Below are 14,453 nucleotides of genomic sequence, written 5' to 3'. Positions count from 1 at the left end.
TGCAAAATCTGCTCTCAATTATTGCCAATTCCAAGTTCAAGGAGAGCTAAATCCAGGGGTTTGGTGCAACCGGGTGTAAAATGCAGCTCCTAACAGGGCTCCTTGCTTTCTTCCTCCCCCCCCCAGTACATATTTCAGGAGCAGCCAGGTGTCTACATTGAATTAGAGCCCACCAAGTTCAAAGGAGTGCATTGCTACAGGCATCCCCTGCCATCTATGGCTGAACTAGATGGGATAAATGGCACAAGCAAACAAAACCTTATTGCTTTCAACCTCAAAGGGGACCTTCAACCCTTCCCCTTTTACAGCCTTGTAGAGGGGTGAAATGAGCTGCAGGAAACAGTAGGTTGAGACTTGCTATCTTGCCTATGCTCATTTAGCCCTGGAGAAAGGCAAAGGAGATTTATGCCACCTTCAGGGAGGACAACCTGCATCGCATCAGCTTCCACCTACACCAGCATTAGAGACTGGGAATGGATCCGATGGGGGGAACGGGTGCGTGCTAACCCTGCTGGCCCCATCACGTTAAAGCCTGGTTCTGAGCTCTCCCACCATTCCCAACGAGCAGATTTGGGCTCTTAAAACCAACTAGATCAGCCACGTCTCCACAGCACAGATTGTTTAGACAGCCAAGAGCTATGCAGACAGCAATGACACGTGCAAGCTTGTCCTGAGCTGTTCTGGGGATTTGATAGCACCACAAATGGGTTTTGAGCAAACCCTGCCCAGCAAAAAGCTGCATTTAAAGTCACCTGAGTGACCTGTGCAGAGTATTAAAGCAGGGGATCAGGATATGCTAATTCTATCACTTTTGCAAACAAAATGAATGCTTTTCAAGCCCTGGAGCCACCAAATTCTCCTGCAGGGCCTCATGGAGGGTGAGTGCAGAGTTCCCTAAAGGCACAGGAGAATTGCATGCAAAAGATGAGGGTTTAGCACATAGGGAAGCTACGTAAGGCCACAGGACAAAGGCCAAGATGAGTTTCCATCAATCCCAACGTCAAAGGCCAGAAGAGACAATCAAATCTGACAGCCTGAAGACGTCAAGCCATACAATTTCACCCCGTAAGCCCTGTAGCAAACAGGAGGATTATTCCCTTGTGCACAGGCAAACACTATCAAACCTGATAACTTCCTGCTGATGCAACGGGCAGGTTGTAGAGGGACAATCAGTCTTGCTTAAAAGACTTCAAGTGATGATGAATTTACCATTTCCCCCACATAATCAAGGGGTAGCTTGGTTTGCATCTGGCTTCCATTTTAGCTGAGTTTAAAAGATGTGTTACACAAACCAGCCTGGATTTAGGTCATGTATCACTGACATCTCCATCAAAATGGTACAGCTTTGCCAGCATCTACAACCAAGCGTTGGAACTGGATGATTTTAAGGTGCTTTCCAACCCAAACCATTCTATGATTCTAAAACTCCTCTTCCTCCAAATCAGCCCCTGGGTGCCAAGGGCAGAATCATGGAATCATAGAATCGCAGACTGGTTCCTGTTGGAAAGGACCTTAAGATCAACCAGTTCCAACCTGCTGCCATGGGCACGGATACCTTCCATTGGAGCAACTTGCTCCAAGCCTCTGTGTCCAACCTGGCCTTGAGCACTGCCAGGGATGGAGCAGCCACAGCTTCTATGGGCACCCTGTGCCAGCGCCTCAGCACCCTCACAGGGAAGAACTTCTACCTTAGATCCAACCTGAACTTCCTTGTTTCAGTTTAAATCCATCACCCCTTGTCCTATCACTACAGGCACTGATGAAGAGTCCTAGAAGCCATCCTAACCTGGGGATGCTGAAGAGGACACATTCCCATCTTGCCTTAACACCAGTCTCCAGCCTGGGAAGCTACGAAGAACCTCCACATACTTCTTGAGACCTCCATGCCGCTAAAAGACGGAGCAAGAGACCCTCAAACCTGCTGCAATGGTCACCTTGGACCCAAGGCATCCTCTGGAACCCATCTGGGAGTGCAGGGATGGGAGAAACATGGGCAAAATAAATAAAGCAAGCCAATCTCCATTTGGAGGCACTAAATCCCTACTTGATTCCAGATGGCTGGGAGATTTCTCCCAGGTGGTAAATATATTATTAAGAACTCATTTCACCGTGAAATTGACTATTCAAAACACAGACAGAAGTTAATATATTAGGACAACCTGTCTGAAGAACTCCTCTTAGAGGGAGTTTAGTTTTGTTTAATAGAAACCGTGGTACTACACGAATGGCTTTCTGCAAGCTGCACCCCAATGTGCCTTTATATATTGGAGCTACGACAAGACAAAGAGCCTTGGATAAAGTCAGCATCATCTCTGGGGATGCCCAGGCAGAAAGGACATCGTCAATGGGAGGTGGTACCTGTGCCTTGGCTGGGATGCTTCTCTTTGTGATGAATGTCTTTCACAAGGGCATCATTTAGGTCAGAAGATCCCTCTGGAGATCACCTCATCTAGTCCCTCACTTAAAGCACGGGTAGGCTTCAACCTGAAGTCAAGCCTAAACTTGGTCACATTTAGATCAAGCCTACATTTTGTCCTATTTAAGTACCAAAACCAAAGGCTTAGAAAGGCCAGAACGTAAGCAGGGGTAGATTGCGACCTGATGCGGAGCCTAAACTTGTTCCAATTTAGACTAAGCCCGCACCTTGAGGCTATTTCCATTTCCATACCAAATCTAAAGCCTTAGGAAGGCTGGAACCTTCCGTTACTAACTGCACGATTAATGTATTATTGCTTATTAATCATTGCCTAATAAGAAGATGCCTAAACTAATGTGTTTGCTAAAGCATTTTCTAGTTGAGTCAATTGCTTTGATTTGGGTAATTATGTATAAATATCCCAGGTACTTTGGGGGGGGTGGGGGGTATGCAGTGTAATATGGCAAATCAATAATGCATAAGCCTCAAAGGAATGAGGACTACTTTGTCTTGGTTAATTCTCTTCACAGCCTTCCTGTCGAGGAGCTTCAGCTTTCCTTTGGTAGAAGGTCTGCCTGGGGGAAGGTCAAAGAGGGTGAACTTTGTCTTCCCACTTAATAGTGAAGGATGAGATTTGGGCTGCTGGAGTCATGTAGACTTCACAGTGTGGCTCCATGTTAAGCTACCCAACAGCTCCAAAGTCCCAGCCCTTCTGGAAAAGCAGAAATAGAAGAAACCTCTCCAAGTCATGGATCTATTAGACTTGAAGGTCTCCTTTCATTTGAATTCAGCTGCTTATAAACTCACTTTAAGCTAAATGCCTGTATCTATGATAAAGTGAACTCTTTGCAGACGTTTGGTCCAGGACACACATGGCTTGACAACTGCCTCAACGGAGCTTTGTGACAGCTGAGCTAGGGGGAAAGGTCTTCAGACAGATGTCCCAGGATCTCTGCAACCATCACAGGTTGGGAGACTGGGTTTATGGGACAGATATTGATTCGTAGAAAGGTTTGGATTGGAAGGGACATATAAGAACATCCAGTTCCAACCCCCCTGCCATGGGCAGGGATGCCTCATACTAGATCATGTTGCTCAAGGCTCTGTCCAACCTGGCTTTGAACACTGCCAGGGATGGAGCATTCACTGCTCTGGGCAGCCTGTGCCAGTGCCTCACCACCCTTGTTGTATGTTGTAGAAGATACATGAGGAGCAAGGGAGCATAGAGGTCCTACAGATAACATGTGAAAGGAAAGAGTTAATCCACCCTGGAAAAAAGTGTTCATTTCAAAGAACCACCACTTTTCTTGGAAAACATCCATAGAAATAAATACAAACACCCCCTGCCACCACCACCCCAAACCAGCCCAGTTTGTCAGGAGGAATCTCTAATATCCAGTCTAGAAAACCCAGATGAACCCTAAACCCCACCATTCATCTGCAGTAATAAAACCCTACAGCCTCTCTTGGCAACTCTTAGCTCTCAGGATACAGACTTGGCCTCTGGCTTTTTCACTCAGTCTCTTCTCTGAATCATTTTGCTGTAGATAAATGATTAAAGGCACATTGGAACAGGGACCTGAACACACATCTCCTCCATCCAGGCCAAGTGCCCGAGCTGATGGGCTATAAAATCCCTGCTGGCCCAACAAATATGTATTCATGCAAAATGGAGCAGCTTCAACAGAGATAGACCCATGCTCTATCCTTTTGCTCCTCCTACAATTCACCCAGGAGCAAATATGGAGAACATGGACATGTGGTTTTGTTGGCCAAATGCAAAATGGGCTCATGTCTTGGCTTAACTCATCATCCTTCCAAATTCAACTGTAGTAAATCCAACTGGAATAATCACAGGAGCAGTTTCCATTAATAAAGTAAAAATGGTTTCCATGAGGAAAATATTCCCCCTTGGATGCTCTAACTCAGCTGGTTGGACTATTGAATATGAAGGGCCATGGTGGCTTTCCCCTGTGATAGGGCTACCCAACTGATAGCAAACTCCACTGACAATAAGAACAGTCTTGAAGATGCTACAAGCTACCTTGTCCTTTAGGAAGCCCTCTCATCAAAGCTTTCCTTCCTTGATTTCAATTCTTACATAGAACTCCTCTTTCTCAGCCCTTAGTTTTGATTCTCTTCCATCTCCTTTTTTGGGTGGAATCAGCAATTATTAAACCCATCAAAGGAAGTGAGACTTTCACCCACATATAGGAACACACCTGAAGAGTCTGCAACAAGGAACTCATTACCTTAATACACTGACACTATGAAAAACAGTGCTGGGGAGCAGGTCTTGCTTTTCTTCTTGCGATCAGTTATTCAAGGCACCAAAACCAGCTGTTGTGAGTGACCGGAATTGGCTTTACAAAGGGAAAAGGGAAATAAAAGAAGGACAGCTTGTTCTGTTCATACATTCTTTCTACAAATCCAAGTATTGATAGTGTTTGACATGTTGGTAATTTGGGGGTTTCACCATAATACATTTAGTGAGAGAATTCATCGAGCTTCTACATTTTACACAGTGATGCACAGAAAGTGGTATTGTGTTTCTTCCTCCTTAAACAATTTCATTCATTCTAGAAATCACTCATTGATGTGAGACTCATCCCAAGCTACAGAGGGAGGAGGGAAAACGCAGAAATCAAATAGAAAATAAGCAGTGGGAGAAGAGAAAATGAATTAAAAGACGGGAAAAGACAACAGGAGGAGAAAACAAGACAAGTTATGCAAATAGAAGAGCCAAGAACCAGAAGGGCAGAGAAGGGAGCCAGTTCCCTGTGTATTGGGGAAGCACATCCTATATTTGCCTGGATCCCAGAGCAAAAGGTAATCTAGCAACTTAAGAATCATTTGGATTTATTTGCCATGGAGTTATCATGGAATCATGGAATGATTTGGATTGGAAACAACCTTAAGATCATCCAGTTCCAACCCCTTGCCACGGGCAGGGACACCTTCCATTAGATCAGGTTGCTCCAAGCCCCTGTGTCCAACCTAGCCTCAAACAGTGCCAGGGATGGAGCTGAGCTGCTTTTAAGCTCAGCAACTGGGTTTTTCTCCATGCTTAGGCTGTTTGTGTGACATTGAGGTGATCTCCAGTCTGAAGAAAGCTCGCCCTTTCCAGTGAAGGGAAGGAGAGGGGGAGAAGCCCTAAAGATTCCAACCCTGACTATTCTATGATTCATAAACCATAGTTCTCAGATGACTTAAACTCAAGTTACAGTTGGGCCAAATTCAACAGGATTTTTCCATTTCAACTATGTTCCTTATGAACTAAAGGAAAAAATCAGCTATACCTCAATTTTTCACTTTTATCCACAATATTCTTTTTTTCCCCTTAATTTCCCCCCTCCCCCTTAATTCTAATTTAAAACCTTGCAAAATGCTTTCATTTTCCCTGTATTTCCTAGTTTTCCTTAAGCACTCCTTGGAAACTGGCCTGGTGTCCTGCAAAGGCTGGTATCCCTAAATCAGCACATCCCAGCTTAAGAGGAAGCAGCCACCTTTCATCATCACCTCCTGATCAACCATGGCAGAAAGGAAACTCACACCAGCACCATGAATGTCAACGCATCCTCAGGCTCCCCATGGGTGAAATAGGGAAGGATTCAAACCCTCAGCTCCCAGCAACTTAGGACTGTAGCAATAGGACAAGGGGTGATGGGTTCAAATTGAAACAGGGGAGATTTAGGTTGGATGCAAGGCATAAATTCTTCCCTGTGAGGGTGCTGAGGCGCTGGCACAGGGTGCCCAGAGAAGCTGTGGCTGCCCCATCCCTGGCAGTGCTCAAGGCCAGGTTGGACACAGGGGATTGGAGCAGCTGCTCTAGTGGAAGATGCCCCTGCCCATGGAACTGGGTGAGCTTTAAGGTCCCTTCCAACACAAACCAGTTTGGGATTCTATGACAAATGGGTAGACACATATCAACCAGAGTCAACTTAGGTGGATGACCAATGATGGAGCCCTGAATAATCCACCCAACCTCTTGGTGGTGGGAAGGAGCCACTTTGCTCCCAAGCCATTGCTGATACTATTACATCCCTCTAAGGGCTTCAAGCTCCTCCAATCCCCTGTTATTTAATCAAGAAAGCGAGATTCAACAACTGTTTTTGCTCAGGCTGCCTTGTAAAGGCTTCAGTGCTCAGCAATGAAACAAAGAGGGACTAATAACACCCAAAGCAAGTGGCAAGGAAGAGCCAGGAATCAATTACCTGGGTGAAATTCAAAGGGAGAGGAAGTGGCAAACACAGCCACATCAGCAAACAGCACGCATAATCCCATTAACACAGGCACACAGGGAGAAAGATGATAAATGAAAGTAAACAGCTTCATGGTGAAGGGATGATGGGTGCTTGGGTGCCACTGGGATGTGGTAGAGGGAAAAAAGGGGGAGCTGAGATGAAGCTGGGAGGGATTGGGACCATGAAGTCATATGTCTTAAAGGAAAGGCTGCATCTGATGATCACTGAGGTCTTCTTCAACCTGGTGGTGGCTGCCCATGGCAGGGGGTTGGAACTGGATGAGCTTTAAGGTCCCTTCCAACCCAAAGCATGGTTCTATGAAGGCTGAAGCAAAGCCCAAGGAGGGATGAGCGTGCTGCTGGGATGTGCTGTTGCTCCCCACAGCAGGGACCACCCCATGACACCCCTCCATGGGAGGAAAACTCCATTTTTCAGCACTGTTGCTATATGAGGCACTTGCAGTGATTTTGCCAATGCTCCTGCTCCTGGAGACAGATTCAACACAGCACACAGGGGAATTGCAAGAAAATAACAATCCATCATCAACCCTTCTCTATTCCTTTGTCATTTCTCAACACTTGGAGCTACACAGGGACAGAGATGACCCTTCCAGTCCTCCCACAGGCATTTCAAATACTGGTGAGTGTCTATTTTATCTCAGGAACCCATCTGGGCAAGGATGGGTTTGGCATAATTGTTTGCACAGTCCCCATCACAGCTTCCCAGATAAAATATATTACTCCAGCATCACTCTCTATTACTTTTTTTCCTGAGCATCTGCTGCTGGCAGCTTTTAGAGATAGGACACTGCACTGATCTGGTATTGCAATCCCTAGTTCTGCTCAGAAAAGGCCTCTCTCCTCTGTTAGAGTTAATGGAAAACGGGATTCACACCACACACCATATTCCAAGGATTTGGGATAAGCACCTAAATGAGCTCAGGAAGTCAAAGAAAGTCTAAATCCTTTCCTCTTCACCCCCAGAACTGTTCTTCCTAACAGAGCGCCCTTTGCCTCCAACTCTGGCTTGGATATATGGCTGTTCTGTGAGTTATACATTGTCCAAAGACAACACAGCTCATAAATGAAACACAACAGCCCTTTGCATGGGCTGGGCTTAACATGAAGCTTTTGATTTAAGGAAAGAGCAATTCCAGTTAATTCCTGGAAATACTGGGGTGCTTGCTCCGCTTGGTCCATCTATCCCAGGCGCATCAGCAGGCAGGGATGGGGAGAGAGGCCGAACCTGCAGCCCCAGGCAGTGCGTTGGGACCCACGACACATCCCCATGAAGAAGGCAAGATTAAAACAGAGTCACTTAATCTCCTGCAAAGCCTCTTAAGCGTTTCCATCAGGGGCAGCTCAGTTGGTGCTTTGTCAACCTGATGTCAAACATCCCAGTTGAGGCCCTTCCGCTGCCTGTCAAGTAGGTTGAAATGAGGGATGGGATCAAAGGTGACAGGGAACAGTGGATGAAGGTAAATCCCATGTAAGTAACCTTCATTAGGCCTTTTATAACCTCTTTCATACCCATCCTCTCCTGGGATGCTCCTGTATCCTTCCCAAGACAGCCTGAGCAGAGGGAGATGTTCTCTTCCCTCACTTCTCAGCCCTCAATGTTTCAGCATGATGATCTATCCTGGGGATAAGCCCATCAGCTTCAATGGAGTCATTTGCACCAGAGACTGGTACCCTGCCTGGGGGACAGACAGGCTTCAAGCTGAAGAGGTTCAAAGGAGAGTTAAATCCTGATAAAACCACCCAAAATGCAGGTCTTCAACCTCTTGGAGTTCTGTATCCCTCTCCAAAGCAAAAGGCTTTCTCCTCCTCATTACTTTCCCCACCAAAGGCGAGACATTATCCTAAAGGAGTAAGCTGAGGATGGCATTACAGAACTCAAGTAGGAATATTAAGGGCTTGCAGCAGGCGTAATGAAAACAAAACATCCTCTGACAGTTTATTTAGGCCAGGCTCTGCTCTGCCACATCCAGTTTGAATCACCTCAGCAGCCCAAAGTTTCCTCTTGCTTCTTCTCTTTTCCACCCTCTCCTCGAGTCAGCTAAAATTAGAAGGGAGATTCTGAGCTACAAATGCAACTCCTACACCAGTCCTGCTCCTGACACATAGCAGTGATGAGGGGAGAATGCTCAAGTGTGGGTTAATGGGGTTTTGGAGCTGGAAACCCAGCCTGGTGCTGTGGGACATGCTGAGCCCCAGGCTACCACCTGCATTTGCCCGGAGCAAGATCTTCTGAGCCTGCTTGCCAGCATGAACCTGGCTGCCTGTGCTCTGCAAAAGCACCCCAAAAAGGTTGGATCCAAAGCTAAGCAATAACTGGATTCACTGGGAGCTCAGCTCAAGGATGTAGGAGCAGCACAAACTGGTTTTGCCCGAGCATAGAGCTGATGATACTACATGGAGCTGTCTGGAATCCTGGGCACGTAGTTATAACCATAAGCACAAGTGTATATATACGCTCAAATACACACAGACATGCATTCAGCTTGCAAAGTCCAGATGATCCTACAGCTGTACTTTAATATTTCAATACCAGGGTCAGAGTGAATCTCACTGCCTCGCTCTTATCTTCCCTCCACATACCAGTGCTGTCAATGCCATTGGCAATTTTACATGTAAATGAGCCCATCCATCACTCCCTCCTCTGCAGCGCTTCACTTCCAAGACTACCATGGAGTTACACCATTAAATCTCCTGGCTTTACAATATACATCATGACATATTTGACATCAATCAGCTGTGTCAGTCCGCTCACTGTAAACTATAAACTCGCTCTGCATTCCAGCTCCGTGTGCAGTGATTAAAACCTTCGAGCCTGGCTTCCTGATTATGGTGACAAATGATGATGCTTTCCAATCTGATCCTCTCCTGATCACCCTCAACCAGACCAGAGCTCTTCCTGAACTATCCATGGGCACCATTAACCCCCTTGTCTGGATCTTGGGTCTTTCTGGACCATTTCATCCATCCATTTATCTCTCTGCATTTCTCTCCCCCCACATCCTCCAAAGCAGCTGCTGGCACAGCTTTGACCATCTCTGGAGTTTAAGTAAAGAATCAGAAGAGGCATTCTTGGGAACGATTGTGACCTTGATGGATGTAGGTCGGTCAACATGGTTACCCAAAGTCATCCTTCACATCACAGGCAACATCTGACAGGCTTAGGCAGTCATCTTTATGTACACTCAATACATCAAGCGATTTGGTCAGACACACCATAATCCTGCTTCATGCAACATTGTGCTTTGAGGCACCTATAAAAGCCCCTCTCAACTGTCAGAATGACTGATCCTTCCCTAATCCCATTTGCTTCCCGAAGAACAAGTGACACTGTATGATTGCTGAGGACGTTCAGCATGAGGTCTATCAAGCCAAGGACCAGACTCCACACCATAAGTGCAACTTAGGCTGGCTTCAGGCTACTTCAGTTTCCTCTTTCTCCAGTGGGAAACTCAGGAAGAGGAGTTTGGTTGGGCAAGTCTAGACTTTAATATCTGTTCTAGGGACCTGTTTTATTTGCCCATGTGCCTGAAATTGCAGAAAATCACTATTTTCACATCGCATTTTGTATTTCACACGCACACTTGTTCTTCTGGACACACTTCTCGAAACAACCCATGGCCTAAGACTGAAACCACATTGAGAGGTGGGATTGCATCACTAAAAACCCCAAACTTGACTAAAATCCCATCACCAGCAACAACAACAGTTTCAGATGGGTCCTTTCTAAGTTAGGAAATTGAGCTTTTTGGGGGAAAAACCCCAAACCCACAAGTGAATAATGAAGTCACAAACAAGGGGATCATTACAGCTTCCAGCCAGCTTATCTTGCTAGAGTTTCTTCCAGCAACAAAGCATTGCTCTTTCTCACACTAGAGAAGCCCCACAACCTATTGCCATTACTCCCCCCCTTTGCACATCCCTGTGAGAGTCAGGACAGAAGCCACGTTAGGACGTGCAGTATCTATAGTAGATTCCTATGGCTTGGGACCTTTCTGTCACTGCATCACCTTTTGGGCACCTAAAGATAGAAGGTGTACGAGGGCTAGCTCAAAGATGATATTGTTCCTATCTGGTGATGAGATGAAGCATAGAGGAAACCAGACAGGTAGAAGAGGGAAGAAGTTAGCAGCTCGCTTTCATTCTTGGGACATGCACAGAGAAATGATCCCTCCTTCACTGAAAGATGAATGGGCAGCTCTCCGGGTTATGAGGGAGGTTTTATTGCAGATCAATAAATCTGTGTCACAGACCCCATCTGGAGGGAGTTTTAATTTAAAGACAAGACTGATGAATGCTGAAAGACAATAAATCAAAAGTTGTGAAACCCCATCGGCGTTAACCTTCTACCAACGCAAACATGGGCTGCGGGGCATGTGTGGGGACAAGGGGTTATGGCCCCATGGACGTGGGTATGAGGGGTATGAAAGACAGGAGCGTCAACAAGGATCAAAGAGGCACAAGAAGCCAGGATTTATGACTGTGGTGCTATCAGTGGGTGTCAGCAGGAGATAGTTCTCTCAGATCCAAATCGGAGAGAAAGCTAGGAAAAATAAACCGGAGAGAGTTCACAGCAACAAAGTTGAGACAGAACTGACAGCAAGAGGAGAAGATCAGAGATAATCTCATATCTCTCTGCTCAAAACACAAGGAAAAACACTTCCTTCCAGAGCTTTCCTCTCCAACATGTGGCTTTCTGCAGCTGCCAAATAGAAGTCAACTGCGGCTCCCATTACAAGGACTACAGAGCAGCTCTAGCTCAGACCTAAGGAAACATCCATAGAATCATAGAATGGTTTGGGTTGGAAGGGACCTTAAAGATCATCCAGTTCCATCCCCAGTCCCATTACCCAAACTAACCCAAACGTGCTCGAAGATGATAGCAAGGAAATCTGTGTTGATGCCAGAAACCTTCAGAAGGGGGCTCTGGGGGAAGCCCCACATCCACACATGGGGATTCCCAGCTCCTTTGCATCATCAGCCCCCCTCTGTAGGAGGTAGACCTGGCCAACTTGGCTTTGCCCATCAGAGGGGCTTAAGTCCCCCTCTTACACTAATTTAAGATGAAATCAAGTGTCTGCAGCCCATTTTCAATGATGGATGCCCCATCCTGGCAGTGTTCAAGGCCAGGCTGGACAGGGCTTGGAGCAACCTGGTCTAGCAGAAAGTGTCCCTGCTCATGGCCATAGAATTAGATGAGCTTTAGGGTGTCTTCCAACCCAACCCATTCTCTGATCCCACACATCTGTCCCCACTGTTCCTCTTGCCTGACTTGGGGTGCTCTTAATGCAATAAGAGAGATGTGGTTTTGCCTAGAGCGGATGCTGGGAAAGCACCAGACAGAAACTCTCCTCAACTGAGGGGTTTCCAAAGCTCTTCAACACCAGTTGCTTTGCTAGTTTGGCAAGGAGCATTTTTTTCTCCCTACCTTCCCGAGCTGTTCCATTAATCTTATCTTCCATTAGGGAAACAAGAGCTTTTTTAAAATCCAATTTACTTTTCGCCGTACACGCACTTCAGGTTAACTTTATTTCTCGCGTTCCTCCGCTTGAACTCCGCAATAATCATTTCCAGATTAATGATGATAATTTCAAACCCTTTTTTTTCCAGAGCCAGCATCTTAATATCCTCTCTGACCAGCAGAGAATTTCCTGTTCTACGACAGGATTACATTTAGGAAGATGAAAGGCGTTTCTCTTTTGCTAGAGGCGGTGGCGATAGGGACTTTGCTAAAGACTCTCAGCAGCACTCTCCATCCAAAACAAGCTCAGAAATGCAAACCCGACAGTCCTGTGCCATACTGGCTCCAAATGCCACTTTTTACCCCTAATTCCATTCCTTTAACCCCCTAATAATGGGGGGAAATAAAATGTCGAGGCAAGGGAAAGACTCACCAGGTTTAGATCACAGAGAGGCTTTATAGAGCTGGCTGAGTGCCACCAGCTCCATCCTGCAAAGGGGAAACTGAGGCCAAGCTCTTGTTTTATTGATGCTTAAACCGAAAACACAAATTACATCTCAGGGAATCTAGTGAAGGCAACTGAAAGGGGCTTGTCCCAGGGGGTTGATGGTGGTGAGATTAGAAAATTCCCACTCCTGTATTCAGTTCTGCTCCTAATGAATTCCGTTTCCTTTAAAAAGACAAATAGTATAATATGAGAGGATATTTCCACATTGGCTCTCAAGGGCTTTAATGGGCTTTGAGCCACCAAAACAAGAGCGAAAGCACAGCAGGCACTTGAGCAGCAAAAGGCAAGCTGACGAGTTGATGGAAAACACGGACCTGTTCGGATGCACAGGCGATGCATCCGCAATTCAGGAGCTGATGGGAGAAGGAAAATGAAGGGCTAAATGGAAACGCAGCGAATATGTGCTCAGAAAGAGAGGAAAGAGCTCCCTGCATAAAATTACATTGAGTTATTCCTGATTTTCCCCCTCACCCCAGCTCAGACCTGCCTCAGAAAACTTAACTGCAGCCATGACCAAAACGCTGCCGCTTCCCTGCTCTCATCTTCAACGGAAGGGGTCAAACCACAGCACACGGTTCTGCACTCAAACACAATAGCCTTTCAGGCATGGAGAAGGAAAACCCATCAGGAATGTACAAACCCTCCCTAATGACTGGTACATCACTTGTAATTCCACTGAGCTGATAATGCTTCCTGGCCCTGGGGGTTCTGAGCCTGGTTTTAAAGGTAGCAATGCTTCCCTGAGCAGTAGCTCAAAATGCCTGGGGCCATTCCAACCTTAAAAATGACGAAATTCACGCAGCAAACACACCAAATCCTTCCCTCAGAGTGAATGGGCACTGCTAAGGCAGGAGGAGAACACGATCAGCATCCATGTCTGCAGCAAATGTTAATTAGAAGCTGCCTTGACAAAGAACTTGTACTGGTTTTGCCTTTTTAAGTGGGATAGGAGAGGAGCTCCTAATTGCAAGGTAGGGTTTGGAGGCCATGAACACCCCAGCAGCACTGCCTGGATGGCTGGAGAAGCCCATGGAATGCTCGGGAGCTCATGGCATTCAGCTCAGGGTTACCCCTTTGAGGCTGCTGGGCACAGGGAGATGTGCAGAGGTGCTGCCGTACAAATCCACTGCAATTCCCAGAGACCTTTTCCCCCACCCCTTTGCTTCATCACCTTTTTTATTAATTCTTATGTTATTCTAGGATTCATCTTTCCCCAAAGGCCATTTCCTCCCATCACAATCCCCATGGTCAGCAGCATCACTACTTCACGGAGGCTCTGATGCCTCCCACAGCCCAACTGTGTCGTTTCCCTGCTCAGACCCAAAGCCTTTGACAGAGAGGAGAAGCCAGAGCGAATATTAGCACAGCAGCTTTTTGGGTCACCATTAAAAAGGATCATGTGAAAGGAGGTCAGATAAATATTTAACATGGTTATTAATATCTGCTCCTAATTTCATTCCTCCTCCTCACCCTCCCCTGGATCCTCCCTTTCCTCTTCATCTCTTCATCCGACGCGGTTGATCCCTTTTAAGAAGGTCAGTTGGGATCATAGGATGGTGCTGGATGGCAAAGGGGGGCAGAAAGAGATAGCTGCAACCTTCCTCTTGGGGAGCATGGCCTGAATTAACGCTGAGGCATCAGTGATACCCTTGGATTTCTCCTCCCGCATGCACAGCAGCCCCAGTGTGGAGTGTTGTTCCGTGATGCCAAACTGGTGGCAACACACACACAAGGGTGAAGAAGTTGTGCAGAGCTGCTGACAGAACCCCTAGAGTAAAGAGGGGGCACCTCTTTGTTCAGCCTGGAG

This window comes from Melopsittacus undulatus, chromosome 15 (assembly GCF_012275295.1).
Source record: "Melopsittacus undulatus isolate bMelUnd1 chromosome 15, bMelUnd1.mat.Z, whole genome shotgun sequence".
NCBI classification, from domain to species: Eukaryota; Metazoa; Chordata; class Aves; order Psittaciformes; family Psittaculidae; genus Melopsittacus; species Melopsittacus undulatus.
This window is presented reverse-complemented; position numbering follows the sequence as displayed.